This window comes from Argentina silus, assembly GCF_951799395.1.
Source record: "Argentina silus genome assembly, chromosome: X".
Lineage (NCBI taxonomy): Eukaryota > Metazoa > Chordata > Actinopteri > Argentiniformes > Argentinidae > Argentina > Argentina silus.
The window spans coordinates 33,193,602-33,211,418 of record NC_139653.1 but is presented as its reverse complement, the minus strand read 5'-3'; the positions used below and the strand labels follow the sequence as shown (position 1 = coordinate 33,211,418).

At 42.9% G+C, this 17,817-nt stretch overlaps 1 pseudogene across 1 annotated transcript; it reads right to left on the bottom strand.

The window, feature by feature from the left end:
- Positions 1–1,924: 1,924 nt before the first annotated feature.
- On the bottom strand, positions 1,925–17,542 carry LOC310822342 (beta-galactosidase-1-like protein 2; annotated as a pseudogene). The gene is made up of 15 exons: positions 17,538–17,542; positions 16,279–16,323; positions 16,104–16,172; positions 15,970–16,041; positions 15,111–15,214; positions 14,733–14,835; positions 13,810–13,878; positions 12,714–12,876; positions 12,071–12,151; positions 11,934–11,946; positions 7,197–7,350; positions 6,728–6,914; positions 2,657–2,744; positions 2,296–2,368; positions 1,925–2,011 (listed from the first exon to the last, which is right to left on the bottom strand). The product of its transcript is annotated as a beta-galactosidase-1-like protein 2 (transcript).
- Positions 17,543–17,817: the final 275 nt, after the last annotated feature.

Here is a 17,817-nt window from a genome sequence, read left to right as displayed (position 1 = left end):
ACCTGAGATCACACAACTCATTACCAAACTCTTATTAAGCTCTCCTCTATTCAATAAATACATCCTCAGTGCATTGGCCTTCTGACAGATGGAACAGCCCACTAAACTATAGCTCTGAGGGTGCTTCATGGAGAGATAGGGTTGCAGGCTCCTCTGTGATAGATACTGTAGTTGTAACGTATCATACAAATTATATGTTTCTACCACTCTACCACATTAATTTTCAAGTTGAAATAGCAACATGTCATTGGCAATCAATTCCACACAGTCAATTGGATACAGTTTCTTTGAGGAATTCAAACAGAGCTTTTTGAGATCAAAAACAGTCTTTGTGGTCGTTATTCTCCATGTTAACCCCTTCATTAGCCATTCAACATCGACTGCATGGGGCTATGTTGCACAGTGATGTACCAGTATGAGGCACGAAATGTCTTATGATCTGTTATATTCTTCAAAATGTCAAGTGGGCTCTGTCTATTTATTCAAAATCAATATTCATATATTTATTTATGTATTTATTTCAAGTATGAATGTCCTCTTGTCCAATTGACTTAGAATTGAACATTAATTTGTCCATGTTTCCCTTCCTTTATCATTGCTCTCAGCCACTGAGATCCAGTTAAACATTACACATACCAGCTAAGGTCCCCTAGGGTCAAATTTAGTTTAGCACCACCAGCAGACATCATCTCATTTAGCACTGTTGATGATCCACGTTAATTTAATATTCTGTATTGCTCTGACCTCAATAGCCATCAATAGCCTTTATTTTTTATTCAATAACCCTTAAAATTGATTGTGTCCATTAACGTGGGTATGAAAAATGTTTGGGCAGTCTTAAGAGCCCTGAAATGGAAACTGACTGTAGAGAAAACACGAGAGATGTGTAATACAAAGTGGAAGTGCAATTTTCCCTATTGGACATTAAATGGAGTTTACTCCTAGAGTTTTTTTTTATGTGTGTATAATCACTTACAAATTATATGTTAGCTCTAGTGCTCTGACAGTATAACAATTTCCCATTGTCACATTCCTTTTCTTCCCTTTCCAATTCTCACTGATCGAGCAATGAGCAATAGCATTCTATCATTCAAAAAACATAATAGTGAAATGGAACAGATCTATCCTGTTTTTAGTTTTGGTAGTGGTAAAGTACAATACAAATGTAACAAATGTGATGGGTCAAAGGCCCTGAGAGCTTTCTGGGTCCAGTCACAATTTCATCCACTCTCCGTTTACCTACTTTGATCCGCTGTCGTCTTCCAACCTTGTATGAATCACACTTCTGCATGTAACTCTCAATGTTGTTCATTTCCCACTCATACCTCCATTTCAGAGAGAAACCATGATTATGACCTTTATCAAGACAAATAAACAACTGAAAAAGAGAACTACCTGACAAGTGTATTTGTGAGACTTAACTGCACTTCTCATTCAGTTTGATTAATTTCATTAAATCGTATCCCTTTGCAGTTAATATTGCAAGAGGAGAAACACAGTAATATCCATGGTTATGATACAGGTTTGTGCTATAGTTTGGTCTTAGTACTAGGCAGAGACACGGCTGACATCATGGGCTTCAAATACAGCCAGTGATCTTCACAAGTTCATGGCTTATCAAAACCAAATGGTAAATACATCGAAATGTAGTGATACACAAATAGAAGTGTAATGCACAAACAGTAATACAGATATTGCGATATGGTATGCGATTGAATGTAATGAGGGTACGCTTACTGCATGTTACTTACTGTACAACAAGGTAAGGTGCTAAATTAGTCTGGATCATTTAGAGACTGGTGGTTTCCGATAGGAATATAGCATGTACAGTGATGTGCATTGATTTTGATTAGGTCCCTCATGGCAGTCAGAGTGTGAGAGGATAGAGCTCATATACATTGCATTAGCGCATATTAGCCCGTCCTCACTGAATGTCGACAGTCATTCCAAGGTCAGGCTTGCTGGCGAATTGGATTTTACCATCAGCTTCCTGCTCCTCAAACACAACAACCTGCAATAAACAAACACAAAAGGCTTTGAAACACAGCAGAGGTCAGCAGTGGGGGGTTGAAGCGTGGAGTCAACATATTCAGAAGCTGCATAAGGACTATTCGGTTAAGCGCTGCCGAGTTCAATATCATCAACGCTGCAGGAAGGGAGAGCTGGAGTAGCTGTATATAAAAATTGTTGACCTGTGATATTTCTTACCAGAGCAATTGAGTGTTTTCCTGTGGAGGATATGAAGAGACGTATATGGGAAGCAGTTAGACATGGAGACAGTTATGGCATCACTACCTGATTGTTTCCTCTGTTTAGTCAGGGGGCTGGAAGGTAGATGGTTTGCTGTGGACCAATGGACCAGTGGCATCTGAGGTACTTTAAGTGGTATGGTACTATGAAATGGTACGATTAGTGACCTTTTAATTAAATGTACTGTGGGAAGTGGGAATGCTTATTTCTTATGCTGATTATGATGAATTTTTAACATAATGTGGGATAATGGGAAGCAACACTAAAAGCTATGTCTTTATTCTGCAATCTTGCATTGTAATTCTATGCTCTGTGAGAAATGGAAAGATAATCAACTCAACAAAATCAGAACCAGACAGGTGCAATGACAGAGAACAACAAACATGACTAAATTATCAGCACAAACTTATTCAGAAAGCCTGGCTTCATATCCAGACTGTATATGATGAAGTCTCGTAATGGAGTATTGTTCAATTCAATATTTCCGACAAGACCTGGAAAATAGGCCAAGGCTGTTTTCAGAAAACATTGAATGTTTTGAGTGTGTTGGTAATTTGTTGATATTGAGCTATTATCAATACTCTACAAATACTGTAAATGAGCTTGTACATCCACTAGGCTATCACTGACCCAGATAGGTTAATCAACTGAATGTGTAGCTTTATTCTACACATCCAAGAGTTTTGTTTCCTATTCCACAGTTCTCCACAAGTAAACTCAAGGTTCTCTCCCTCTTAAACGAAAAAATACATACAGTCCATGAGAAAAAAAATATTTGAGATGCAGGAGTATTCCATGCAAAACACCTAAAGAAAATAGGAGACATTTGCCTTTCTGTTGGACTGCAGTAAGTAATTGATCAAGACCAATCTTCTGGTGTACTTTTGGATAAACTGAATTAATTTGTTTTCCAATAAAAAGCGGGTGCAAACTTGGTGATTGTGATTTCTCTTTCTTAAAATGTGTCTATAACTCGCATCAGATTCAGGTGGAACGAGCTTCCCACTGCTATCAGGACCTTTTCATCCCCACTACTCCCCTGTACAGTTTCTCTACTCTAAATAATAAAAGGAAAAAAAAGAAAATTCCTTCTTTTAGCATTGTGACTGCCAATGGCCCCTGGTCGAAGCATAGATTTGTTTTCTTATGATGACTGATGTATAGATGATTCACTTACTTTAAACAAATGTACTTGCTGTAAGTCGCTTTGGATAAAGGCGTCTGCTAAATGTAAAAAATGTAAAATGTAAATATAACTTGCTGCTGGCTTAATGCTGGCACCTTAGTGACAAACACATACAATCTGGTATATGATAATATTCATCTTATCTGTCCACAAGACCGTTTTACAGACCTCTGCAGGTTTTTAATGTACTTTTTAGCAAACTGTTACCTTACCATCCTTTTTTTAGGATAACTAGTGGTTTGCACCTTGCAATGAAGCCTCTGTAGTTCGGCTGCTGATGTATTCTGCGGATGGGGGTCTCTGACACTGCGGGTCTCTGACACATTCATGCCTACCTCCTGGAGAGTGTTCCTGATCTGTGGGATAGCTGTTTTAGGGGTTTTCTTAATTTTGGTGAGAATTCTTTGGTCATCCACTGTAGAAGTCTTCCTTGGCCTACCAGCATTACCAGCCATTGCTGAGCTCACCAGTGCTGTGCTTTCTTTCTTTTTTAATGATAAGCTGTTGATATTGGTGAGTCTAAGGTTTTGGCTATGTTTCTGGTTGATTTTTCTGATATTTCAGCCTCATAATGGCTTCCTTGACTTTCATTGACATCTCTTTGGTCCTCATGTTGACAGACTCCAATGGCAAATGCTGAACCTTGAATCTGAGCCTGCAGAGCATGAGCCTGCACAACAGAACAGACCTGACTAACCAGAAACTCCTGTCAAGCCAATATTTTTTGTGCCCTCACAGAGGGACTATGTATAAAAAGGGTTGTAATTTCTAAATAAAAGAAGACAAAATGCTTCCTCTTTCCATTACTTATGGAGGTCACTGTGTATCCTGTGTCCAAAAGCATACTAACACCATGGGCCCAAATTTGCTTCCGCTAAAGAGCACTGCGCAACACTAAAACCATGTGCACTGTTTTGGTAATTTGGTGTCATTGCAAAGTGCATCTGGTCCGACCAACACAAACTTTACACCAATATAGGCTGGGCAGTAAATGGGAGTTTTTGGAGTTGGCTTTTTCAAACACCTACAGTATGACGTTCCACATTCAATACCTACCAATAGGCGAAAAAAGGGGTCACGTGAATGCGGGGTCACATGAATGCAAGTGGTTTTTTTGGGCTTTCGGAATGCTGACTTAAATCAGGAAATGCCTGAGACAAAGGTCATTCTTTCCAGTTTACTGTACCCCTGTTTACAGTAAAAACAAAATTAGCAGACACTAATGCAAGGTCATTTTATTTTTAGTCATTGTTTAGCCGGCTGTTAACTTTGAAGCTAAGTCACCGCATCCCCTGTGCCTAACCAATCTGTGACTAGACTTCTACAACATCCAAATGTAAAACATAGTAAGTCTAGTCACAAATGGAGCTACAAAATAAGCATACATACATCTGGAGAGCCTTTACACACAAACTAATTCCACCCATGGTAATATTGGAGGGGAAAATAATATGAACTAGCATACTATAGGCCTATATAGGTCCACCCCCATGTGCATGATTGCCCACACTGATCATTGTCTTACGACAGGTGGCATAATTCTGACATGACACTTGGAGCCTACAATAGGCTACTGTAATAATAACCATACAGTCCTGATAGTGTTAATGTCACGGGGTGAACTGAACTGAACTGAACTCAGGACCTGGCCACTAGGGGAGAGCATTGTGTTTTGTGACTGTTTTTGTCTTCACCCGGCCCTTTTGTTACTCTGTGTTCAGTCTTGAGCCTACTACATTGTATGCACCTGTATACCAACATTTTGGATTATTGCAAACCTTGACTGCCGTGTTCTTCCTGCACTTGGGTCCACACCACTCCACCATGTTACAGTTTTGTTTCCTGTTTTGTGCGATGACTTGGAAGGGGCCGCAATGCCGGAAGGGACGTGGGAGTTGGGAGCGAAACCAGAGGCATAAAAGCACGATGGGGGAACAATGATGGTATCATGACAACAGATCTCTATCTGCTCCACAAAGGTACAGTCGTACCATAGCCTACTCTACCTGCGTGAGTTGATGTTGTGTGTGAACCCTGACATAGTATATGACTTTGCCAAAATTGTCTACCCCTTATCCATGTCACGTGTGCAAAAGAGGCTATTATAGCCACCACTCCTCTCGTGACACTTTTGGTGTAGTGTCGGCAGGATCCCCGACAAGCACAACAGCATGAGTAACCCTGACCCACAAGCTGATTTGGACCAGGAAAACCCCCAGTGTAGTGATTCTGGTGAAGGAATGTCTAGCATTACAGCTCTGGTTTAAGGGTGCCTCTTGGGTTACAAAGTTTTGTGGAGAAGGGAGAGTTATGACATTTGTTAATTGGTGGGCTCAGGTAGACTCCTTCTTACGTGCACAGGACTTGAACCGCCAGCAGACGGTCGATTTCATTTTTAATTCTTTGATAGCAAGGCACACAGGCAAATTATGGTGCTGGCAGCAACCGACTGAGACACAGATAAAAAGATCCTTGATTTGCTGGGGAAGAAATATGGGGCGCATGTCTGTGCTGATCAATTGTAAGCAGAATATTCTGATTGTAAGCAGGCAGTGGGGGAGTGGGTTTGTTAGCAGTGATGGTACGGTGGACCCAAGTGCGGAGAAATACTCAGACGAATAAAGTAAAGTCAAAAACCAAGAATGTTTTAATAAGATAAATGGGGCACGGTACACAAACAAACACTGGGGGAAAAAAGGTAAAATAAAAGTGGAGAAAACCAAGCTCCGTTAACAAAGGTACTCACTTAACAAGGGGGATGAAGTTGAACTTAAGAAGTAATAATCACGATCTAGGGCAACGGGGTAAACAACTGGATATACAAAGCCAACTGGCAGACAGGGTACTCACAAACAGACAGGGAGAATCTCCGACAAAGACATGGGGAACACACAGGTTGCATATAACAAACACAAGACAGAATACACAGGTGAAATGGATCCTGGTGATTGGGAGAGCACTGGCACCGGAGCGCCAGAGGAGGGCACCAGAGTCACCAGACAGCAACCTCAGGCATGACAGGGGTTGAGGATTTCAGCTTGCGTCTTTGTGAGTCTTTCAACAGGAAAAATGACCCAGACATTAGTAACATGGACAGAGTTCTTTGGATTCAGTTTGCTAGAGGCCTGCGGGAAGGGCTTGTGAAACCAGAACTGCAAAGGGAGATGCGATGAATGACACACCATGGCCTTTGAGGCGGCTTGTAATGAGGCTCTGGCTTTGGAGCGAGATAGTCGTATTGGGGGGATGAAGTTTTGGTTTGCCAAACACTTGCCGCCCTACTACCTCTACCCTCTATGTCAGCTCCCCCACCTTTTGACGTGTAGCAACTAAGGGAGTCCCTAAGGGCTGAGTGCAGGGCACCGCCAAGCTCCAGAGACAGACCTCCGTTGTGCAGTCCCCTGAGACCGAGGTGGTGGTCTGGGCCTATGTGCCCCACACGATGTGCACCCAGAACCACCCTGTGATAGTAGAGGATCTTGCAGGAGATTCGGGTGGGGAACAGGAGTGGAAAGTGGCGAGGTCAGTGAGTCATGTGCAGGGGAGTAAAGTGCCCCTTAGAGTTTGTAACCCCCACCCCTTCACTGCTACATTAACTCAGAGGCAGGCACTAGGCATGGTGTCCCAAGTAGACCAAGGGGTCATCCAAACCCAAAATCAACTACTTCTCAGGACCACAGGCCCACAGGAGGTTGAGGTGGACATCCGTCGAGTATAGGGGGCTAATGTGTGGCAGGTGCAGGAGACCCTGCCATCTGACCATCCAGCGCATGAATTGCAAGGGGAGGGACTGTCCCCTGTGGAACAGCAGCTCATTGCCTTTTTGCGCAAGTGGACCAATGTGTTTGCAGCCCAGGTACAGACCCGTTGCTCCCAAGTTGTACTCTGAACTGAGAACCCTGCTCCAAGGGATGCTGGAGAGTGGGGTAATCACAGAGAGCTCAAGTTTGTGGGATGCTCCTGTGGTCCTGGTTCGCAAGACGGACCCATATACATTTTTGGTTGATTACCGTAAGCTCAATGCTGTCATTCACAAGGACGCTTTCCCTTTACCCAGGATCGTGGAGTCGCTCACAGGATTGCAACAGGTGGCCTGGTATTCCTGGTCCCCGAAGATCAGGAAAAGATTGCTTTTGTTACTCCCCTTGGCTTTCTCCAATCCATCTCCAAAGACCTCCTTCCGTTCCTTACCACCATAATCAATTCCTCTCTATCCACAGGATCTGTCACAGTTGCCTTTAAGACAGCCAGAGTCAAGCCTCTTCTCAAGAAACCAAGTCTTGACCCATCTGCTGTCCATAACTACAGACCGGTATCCCTTCTTTCCTTCTTATCTAAAACCCTTGACTACTGCAACACTCTTGGCCGGGCTCCCCGCCTCCGCCATTAGACCTCTGCAGCTCATCCAGAATGGTGCTGCCTGTCTGGTGTTCATTGTCCCCAAATTCTCCCATGGTGCAGCAGTCGCGCTACTCGGTCACAGCTTTTCACTGTCACAGCTTTTCACTGTCCTGGTGCCCCGTTGGTGGAACAAGCTTCCCACTGCTGTCAGGACTGCAGAGTCACTACCTATCTCCCGCTGTAGATTGAAGACCCATCTCTTCAGGCTACATCTTAACTGTCCCTCCTAAAGACCTTTTCATCCCCACTACCCCTCTATACAGTTTCTCTACTGTAAATAAATGAATAAAAAAAAAAGCATTGTGACTGCCAATGGCCTCTTGTCCTAGCATAGATTACTTTTTCGTCTGATGACTGATGGATAGATGATTCACTTACTTAGACCAATGTATTTGTTGTAAGTTGCTTTGGATAAAGGCATCTGCTAAATGACCTAAATGTAAATTTAAATGTTGTATCAGTTCTCCCGAATGCCATTCGGGCTTGGTAATGCACCTGCTACCTTCCAGCGCCAGATGCAGCGTTGCCTTGCGGGTCAGATAGACGATTACCTCCTAATCTACCTAGACCACGTGATTGTGTATTCGGTGGACTTCCAGACACACCTGGCTGACCTAGAGGGGGTGTTCCAGTGCCTAAAGGACCATGGGTTGAAGCTCCAGCCCACCAAGTGCAGACTCTTCCAGCAAGAGGTTAAATATCAGCCATGTAGTCAGCGGTGGAGGAGTGGCTATCAACCTGGAAAAGACTGCAGTAATGAGGGGCTGGGCAGTCCCTGCCACCGTGAAACAAGTCTGCTGCTTCCTGGGGTTTGTGGACTACTACCACCTTTATTCCCGCCTTTGCTAGGGTTGCTGCCCTGCTACACAAGCACCACTGGCTGTTGCTCTGCTCCAGTCTCATGGACCACAGAGTGCCAGGGTGCCTTTGAACAGCTGAAACTAGCCCTGTTCTGTGCCCATTCAAGATTCAAGATTCAAAGTGTTTATTATCATATGCACAGCAGAAAACATGTTTCACTGTACAACGAAATTCTTGCTTTGCTGTCCGCAGAATGCCAACCAATGTAAAATATACAATACTAAAGAATATACAATATATACTAAACAAATGTACAAGACAGCAAAATTTAAGGCATAAAATAAAATAGCAGCAATAATAATAATAAAACAGTGCAAATGTAGCAGTGCAATTATGCAAACTGGAAAGTTCAGTTATTGAGGTAGTACGGTTATATTAATCTCCTATGGGTTGTTTAGGAGTCTGATGGCAGTGGGAAAGAAGGAGTTCTTCAGTCGGGTGGTCCTGCATTTAACACTTCTGTACCTCCGGCCTGAGGGTAGAAGTGTGAACAGTCCGAGCTGGGGGTGGGTGGGGTCCTTGAGGATGGAGGCGGCTCTCCTGTGGACTCTGCGGTGGTAGATGCTCTGCAGAGAGGGCAGTGGAGTCCTGGTGATTTTCTCAGCAGTCTTCACCACTCTCTGCAGGCGTCTGCGGTCCATAGCAGTAGTGCTGCCATACCACACAGTGATACAGCTAGTTAGGATGCTCTCAACAATGCAGCTGTAGAAGTTGCTGAGGATCTTGGGCGACATGCCAAACTTCCTCAGCCTCCTCAGAAAGTACAGCCGCTGTTGGGCCTTCTTAACCAGCTGAGTGGTGTTAAGTGTCCAGGTGAGGTCCTCGCTGATGTGGACGCCCAGGTATTTGAAACTGCTCACCCTCTCTACTTCAAGTTCCCGGATGTACAGTGGCCGATGAGGTCCCCTCTTCTTCCTCATGTCCACTATCATCTCCTTCGTCTTGTCCGTATTGAGGGTGAGGTTGTTGTCCTCGCACCATGTTACCAGACTGGCCACCTCCCTCCTGTAAGCTGCTTCGTCCCCGCCAGTGATGCATCCTATCACTGCGGTGTCGTCTGCAAACTTTAGGATGATGTTGTCCTTGTGGGAGGCGACACAGTCGTGGGTGAACAGGGTGTAGAGAATGGGGCTGAGGACGCATCCCTGTGGGGTGCCAACATTTGTAATAATGCTGGCTGAAGTCCTATTGCCAATCCTGACAGACTGGGGCCTGCCAGTCAAAAAGTCTAGGAGCCAGTCACAGAGGGTGGGGTGCAGGCCAAGTGTGGACATTTTGTGGATGAGTCTGTGGGGGATGACTGTATTAAAAGCGGAGCTGTAGTCTACAAAGAGCGTCCTGATGTAGGAGTCTTTGTTTTCCAGGTGGGAGAGGGAATAGTGGAGGACAGCAGCGATAGCGTCTGAGGTGGACCTGTTGGGCCGGTAGGCATACTGCAGGGGGTCTAGGGTGTCCGGCATGCTGCTCTTAATGTGTGCCAGTACCACTCTCTCAAAACACTTCATAATGATTGGAGTGAGTGCTACTGGCCTGTAATCATTCAGGCAGGCAGGTTGGCTCTTCTTGGGAAGGGGGACGATGGTTGTGGTCTTGAAGCAGGAGGGAACAGTGCTGTGACTGAGGGAAAGGTTGAAGATGGAGGTGAGAACATCAGCCAGCTCATTAGCACATGCTCTGAGAGCCCGCCCAGGGATGTTGTCTGGTCCTGCTGCCTTGCGGGGGTTGATCTTCCTCAGGGCTTTGTTTACCTGGCCTGATGAGATGGTTAGTGGAGGGGAGGGGGGTCGGGTGGTCCCGGTGTCTGTGTGCCTCCTCTCTGTGCTGTGGCTGGAGGTCTCAAAGCGGGTGTAGAAGATGTTAAGGTCGTCCGGCAGGCTGTCTGTGGAGCTGATGGTGTTGGTGGTGGTCCTGCAGGCCTTGCCACATCCGCCCGGAGTCAGCAGTGGAGTAGAAGCCGTCCAGCTTCTCTCTGTACTGCCTCTTGGCCGCTGTAATGGCTTTTTTCAGTCCATACTTCGCAGCTTTGTACTCCATCTCATTGCCTGATCTAAATGCAAGAGAGCGAGCACGTAGCATGTGGCGTACCTGACTGTTTATCCAGGGCTTCTGGTTGGGAAGTAATGCAGTATGGGGGGCTGGGCAGTCCCTGCCACCGTGAAACAAGTCTGCTGCTTCCTGGGGTTTGTGGACTACTACCACCTTTATTCATGTCCTTGGCTATGCAGTCTTCACACTCCCATTCAAGCTGTACACTGATGCCAGCCAGGAAGGTTTGGGGCAGTCTTCAGTTCTATATTGTGCGTGCTCCTGGACTGATTGAAGCGTGAGTGTGCCTCAGAAATAGTAATTTCAACTGCAGTAACATAGACTAAATTACATCAAAGTCCCCCACCCCCTGAACACTGATCTTGTAAAACTGCATAACACTGTCATCTTCTATTTCATTTTATTTCTTACATCCACAGTAGGCTGGTAGTCTGACATGTATTTTAAGGTTTGGATTGAAATCATTTTAAACACTGTCACTCTCTAGCATATTTTGCTTGGCTGTATGCAGATTCAGTGCATGCATCTATTTAATCAAATAATATTCAAAAACCTTGGCATTTAACAATGTATCCATTATAAATATCCACAAAACAATAACCTTCATTCTTGTTCTGACATTATTGTTCCAACCAAAAGAGATTCAGGGCATGTATTGTACTTTATTTCATGAGCCATGTTGTCATCAAACAAGTGTACACGTAAATATTCAAGTAGATATTCGATTGACGTATTTCATTCGATTCCTGCTGAATGACTCTCAAAATGCACACTGTATGAGCTTAGAGCCAAAAAATATCAGATATCAAATATGATCTAATTACAAAATTAGGTCATGTACTGTATATGTATATGGTTGTTGAATAGAACATAGGCTTTCTCAGATGGTTTATAGTGCTTGCTCTCATCTAGGCCAATGGCCATTGTTCTACACACTGCAGAGTACACAGATGAAACATGTTGAGGCAGCCCTGGAGATTTTAGTTACCACAAGGCTGGATAAGTGTAAGATTGCTCTGAATGCCTGGCCCAGTTCTGAAGCAACAGTATTGGATAGCTACACCTTATTCTCTGATAGACTAGGTTGAAGTTTCATGTTGTGTATATCTATCCAATCTTCTCAGAGCTACACACGTGTCTTGGCCGGGGCTAGGGGCAAGGAGCAAGGAGCTAGGGGCTGTTTCTTTACCTGAGGGCTGACCCTAAAGACATATTGTCACCCGTACTCATACCATATTGGACAAGATAGACCAGGTTGCCCAAAATGGCCCAGCTAAGGTGACTTTGGAAGAGAGACAAGGCACAGCCCCTTACGTAGACACTCACTGTGGTAGCGGCTGAATACATTCCTCAGAAGACAGTACTTGGTGGTGTAATCCCCAGCCTCAAATAATGGAGCATCGTAATCTGAAAGATAACATGCTATCAGAACAGCAGGCGTGCCAGCGAGAGATCGAGACAGGGATGCCTCCTCCTGTGTCCGATGAGTTCGCTCTGCTCCTATGAAACATCTCGAGACAGCAAGACCCATATTTTTGGGCTATCTTGATTGCACGAGGTTGGATCCAAGGGAGGGGTATTTGAAGAAATTAATGTAAACATAAGAAGGTCAAAGTGCCGGTTCCTATTGCTCAGTGTTGGAGATCATCTTCACTTTAGAGTAGTGAGATCACCGCAATGTCAAGTATCCCAAAGAGGATATAAAACCCATTATACCGTCTTTCATTTACATTTCCCATGCACTTTATTAGGCGATGAATTCATTATGCAGTGAGTACTCAAATGCAGCCTGAGGTCAAGCACTATTGCGGAGTGATACCACCATCTACTGGCATACAGTAGCATTACTTAAAGCAATTGTACCTAAAAGCTGCCAATAACTGCTGGAAATAACAAGGTTAAGTATACACACATTGAAAATTTGAAGATATTTGGATGGAAAGTAAAAGAAAGATGAATATGAACCTACCATAGCTTGTTACCATTGTCTTAGGCATGGGTGTGGCAATTGCAAAGACCCAATTCACGAAACCAAAATTAGTCTCTCCATGGAACATGTAGAGATTGATTGACATGTCTTGTTTCAGGATCTCCAGAAACCATATCTGCCAAAGAGAGGGTGACAATGACAACTGTGGGTACAAACACGTATAGAGCAACGTTGTGGGATATCGGCCTGTAATGTGCCCAATGATACACTTGACTTTTACAACACAAAATATGTGAAAGAAGAACCAAGAGACATCAAAAAGTGTTATTGCGTTTGATATTAGTCTTAATGATCTGCACACGTTGCATTAATCTGATTGCCCTCAATTAAAGTTCAGTTGCAAGATGGAATGACCTTCACCACACTTTAATAGGTAGCTGTAATTCATTATAGGGCGACCAGTTACAATGTCTAATGGGAAAAATGGTTTCTTTTTGTATTCATGAAAATGTACTTATTTTCATTACAGTACCATCATTACATATAACATGGCCACAATATCCCAAGGCTGGCTGTAGGAGCTAGTACTGTATATTACATGGTCTGGCGTTATGCAGATCATCTGTGAGGTATGGGTTAATTATTGACTCTCTCACGTACTGTGTTCTTCCCTTTCCCTGCTGTGAAGGGCTGAGTCAGTCTTATCTAACATAGGCTACAGCTCACATGTAAGCACTAAAGCAATGCTCTATTATGTGACAAAGAGTACCTTTCTTCCATTAAAATAAGCATCATGCTACTGTATATGTGTAAAGGGAGTATATTAAAGTGAAAATGTCAACATGGTTGTCAATGCTAAAATTGGCTTAGGAAAAGGGTTTGAAAAGGCATTTGAATCTTTCTTTTAGGAATGCTCTTAAATTGACATTCTTGGTGCTTTTGACCTGCAATTCCAGAGAGGGATACAGACTAAATCTGGTTTATGATGCTTGGCTCACAAACAAGCACGTATGGAAAGCATATTAATCTCTGACAAAACCATACCACAAAGGAGAAGTGACCATATGCTAAGCGCCGTGCCTGAAGAGGTCCTGCTGTTGGGAGGAAATATGGCTTACCCTCAGCAGAAAAAAACATGGTGAAGGTCGCCCCACAGGTCAAACCACCCAGACCAATACTCCATCACCATCTTTGGCTGCTGGGGCTAGATGAAATGCATAGAAAAATATACAGATTTTGTATCTCATTGTGTATTCAGAATAAAGCTGCTTGAGTATTTGTCCTGTTGTTATCGATGATTCATCTGAGAAGAGCATTTGCAATGTACTCCGCTCCTTTTAGATACAAAGGCATGTCTGACAATGCTAATGTGTGTAGGCTTCACAAGACTATCTGAAAGCAATTCACAGTTTATGACTCCATAATGTAATTTGGCTTATCTGCAGGTGTCAGGTGGAGCTGATTACCTTATGACAATGCTTGTGCTGGATAATAACAATAATGATCTTAATAGACAGTCATCTGGGCACACAACACAATATTTTCACTCACATGCATTACATCCAGATACTTTATGCCTTCTGGGTTGAGTTTCTGGAAATGTACTCTATGGCCTTTAATACTTTTGATACAGAAAAATATGGTTGCACAAACATAAATGAACAAACAGCAGTGTACTAAAATGACTTCATACTGCATTGCATTTGTCTTGTTTACCCCCTTAATCCGTACAGTATCTATCTAAACACAGGGCCTAATGTCTGCATTGTTTTCAGACTTCAAGTGGAGAGGGAATTAGTCAAGGAGCAAGCCTGGTGAGTCCTCATAGCAGCTGCCTGACACCAACTCGTCCTTGGCATAGACAGACCTTTTGGGTTCTGTGAGAATACTAACTACTGTACAGGCAGTCACATGAGCCAGAGCATTTACGATGAGGCAGCTGTCTGTCTGTTTGTCCAGGCTATACAATACCTCCATTCACTCTGACCACACACTATGACCACTCATACCTTGAAAAGTAGCCACACACAATCAAGCAGATGTGGTGTGTAGTCCTACCTCCTTTATGAATCGCGTGTATAACGTCCTTTGTGTAAGAGCCATACTCATTCTCCACTTGAACTGCTATAACTGGGACACCCTTGACACATAACTGGGAGTACTGTAATTTAACATATGGATGAAATAAGAACGAGTCCCAAGATCTCATGCTTTTCTGAGTTTTAAGACATTTGTTAACTCTTATCAGCGATAATTCCAGTGGAATTTACCTTTGGTTAAATTTGTTCAAAATAGAGCAAAACATGAGAAAGGGTTAAGAGACATGCTTTGAAAACCAAGACTGTAACAGTCACTGTATTAAACTGATACTGTATTCCTAAATGCAATCTCACTATTCATCCTAATTGACCCCATAGTATATGATGACTACAGTACCTGATATGGAATAACTCTAGGAATGAGCTGCTCAAAGAAGGACTGCCTCTGTGAAACCTGGGTAGGCTGTTCTCAATGTCATGTGTTTGTCACACAGCAGCCAACTGGAAAAACATTACAGTATCACTTGACAACTGAGATGGCCCACTAATGTTATGAAATTGTGTGCAAACAGTTAGATGTATACAGTAAATTGATACTTTGTGCTGTGAACGGTACTGTAAGTAAGCTGAACATCTGTTACCCTAACCTCCTATACCTCCCTTTCCATAAAAGCACAGTCAGTCAGATGTCTCTTCTCAGACTCCCTTGTGATACACTGCTCTCTGTTTATCCCCTTAGCTCTCTGATTTTCTACAGTACTTGGCCTCTACTCAAACAGTGTGACTTTATGCCCTTTTCCAGGAACCTGTCAACTGTGGTAATATGTGCAACAACATAATAAATCCTCACCTGCATTCTGTATCAACTGATCTCTGAAGTGAATGATGATTATGAGATTATAAATTTAAAAAAAGAAGAAGAAAACATGTATCTCGAGTAGCTGAATACATAACATTCAATTTCATTATCAGCAACAAATTGAGGGGGTTATCCAAAACTGTGTCGTGTTTCTTTATCCTAACTTTGTGGTACTTGTAGGCCTAAACATGTTTTTGAGACCACTTCCTTTACAGCTTGCAACTCTCTTTGCTTTACAGTTAACTGTACAGTGCCACTCAAAAGTAAATGGTAAAGAATATGATGGACACCAGTGTATCTGTTTACCGGACTTACTAGACAATAAAGGAGAGAGTGCCATAACAAAATCAATGAGAAAAAGTAAGGACAAAGCAGCGACAAATCTGGGCAGGCCCACTCAGCACATATGTAGGGTCTTGGATGAAGTATCACCCAGAGCCCTAACTGTGCTGCTAAGCTGATGTACGACCTGAGAGACAGAGAGATTGATAGTGATAAATAACAGGCATAAAGACCAGACACCTTTCTTACTCTAAATCCAATTGATCCTGGAAGATGAAAACCCCTCTCTCTGGCTCATGCAGGTTCCATGCTACATACCTGAAAGATAAAACATTATCATTCTCAGTAACTCTCCATATTTAAGCAGCAGTGATTCCAGGTAGGTCTGCAGTATAAGAGGACATGAGGTGCAGTGTGTCCCTACGTGGTGAGAGTGTTGACCCCACAGGGCCTCATCTTCAGCAATGAACTGGGATGAGTTGGCCCTCAGATCCACTTTCCTGCTCATTCTCCTCACTTCCGTTGGTAATACAGGAAAAGTGCGTCTCGAAAATATCTCCAAGCTCCTTTGCCGACCTTGGTTATACATCAGCACTACATATGCGAGCTCCCTTATTATTACAATGTTTTCTACAGAGGCACTCTGTTTATCCATCTGCTGATTTCCAACTGCACACATATTCTCTGTTACCCTGATGTATTATCAGTGTTCAAAGAAAATGCCACAATGAAAAGCATAGAAATAGGATGTACAACAATAACTGTATTTATTTTAGAATATAGAAAAGTAGTTTGGTGTGACAGTGTGGTCATTTAACAGGTGATGAAATGGTGCATGCAGGTGCATTCTATGATTTCCCTATAGCATTAGCTATCCTTAATTATTGTGACATCACATTTCTGATGTCTACACTACATAAGTTCAATGTATGGATCATCGGAGTAAAATTCACAAAATAAATGTTTTCCCGCTGCTAATATGATGCATTTTCCTGATGCTATACTAATGGGTGAAATGCACAAAATGTTTATATCATCCTGCTGGCAAAATTATTAATTTTGCTGATGCTATACAGACAGGCAACATTTGATATTCAGTCTACATTGTGCCATGTGCTGTCTGGGTAATTCATGAATAAAACTTAAACTTAGCCTACTTTGCCCTTCCAGATACGTATGTTTTGAAGTCCTAATTGTAAATCTCTTGGCTAATAACGATTTTCTGATTATACTATTCACACCATTATTATCATCATATAAAACTCAAGACAAATAATCATTGACATAAATGAAAATAGATGTTTTATTTTTATTTTTATTATTCTAATGAAAATAAGGGTACGAAAAAAATCATCACATACAAACAAATAAACACACACACACACGCACGCACGCACGCACGCACGCACGCACGCACGCACGCACGCACGCACGCACGCACGCACGCACGCACGCACGCACGCACGCACACACACACTGCATTATTGCACTGTCACTGCAACACAAAAGAACAGCATTATACAGTAGTTGTGTTCTAATCACAATGGGTCCCCTTGTCCATAACATTCTAGGCCGAACTTCATTGTTCTCCCCCCGTTCATGCTGCCAGTGCAATTCCTGCTTCAATAGGTAGTTTTTCAGACAGACTTTGTGAATATCAACATTGAGGTAAGTCACTTATACGGCATTATTTTTAACGAGGGGTCTGATTGTCATTTTAAGAGGTTCTTACTGTTCATACAACAAATGCTGCATAGTAGGCTTAATATGTTCAATTGTGGTTGTCTTAGAATAAGGTGTCCATGCCGTTTTAATAGGCCTATGCTTACTTTCTGGATTTGTAACATACAGCATCTCAAATATTTTTCATGGACAATATCATAACAATTATGTTGCCCAACAGACTATTTGACGTTGAAAAACAAATATTTAGTTTTCCAGACAGCAGTCCGAGGTGAGGAGA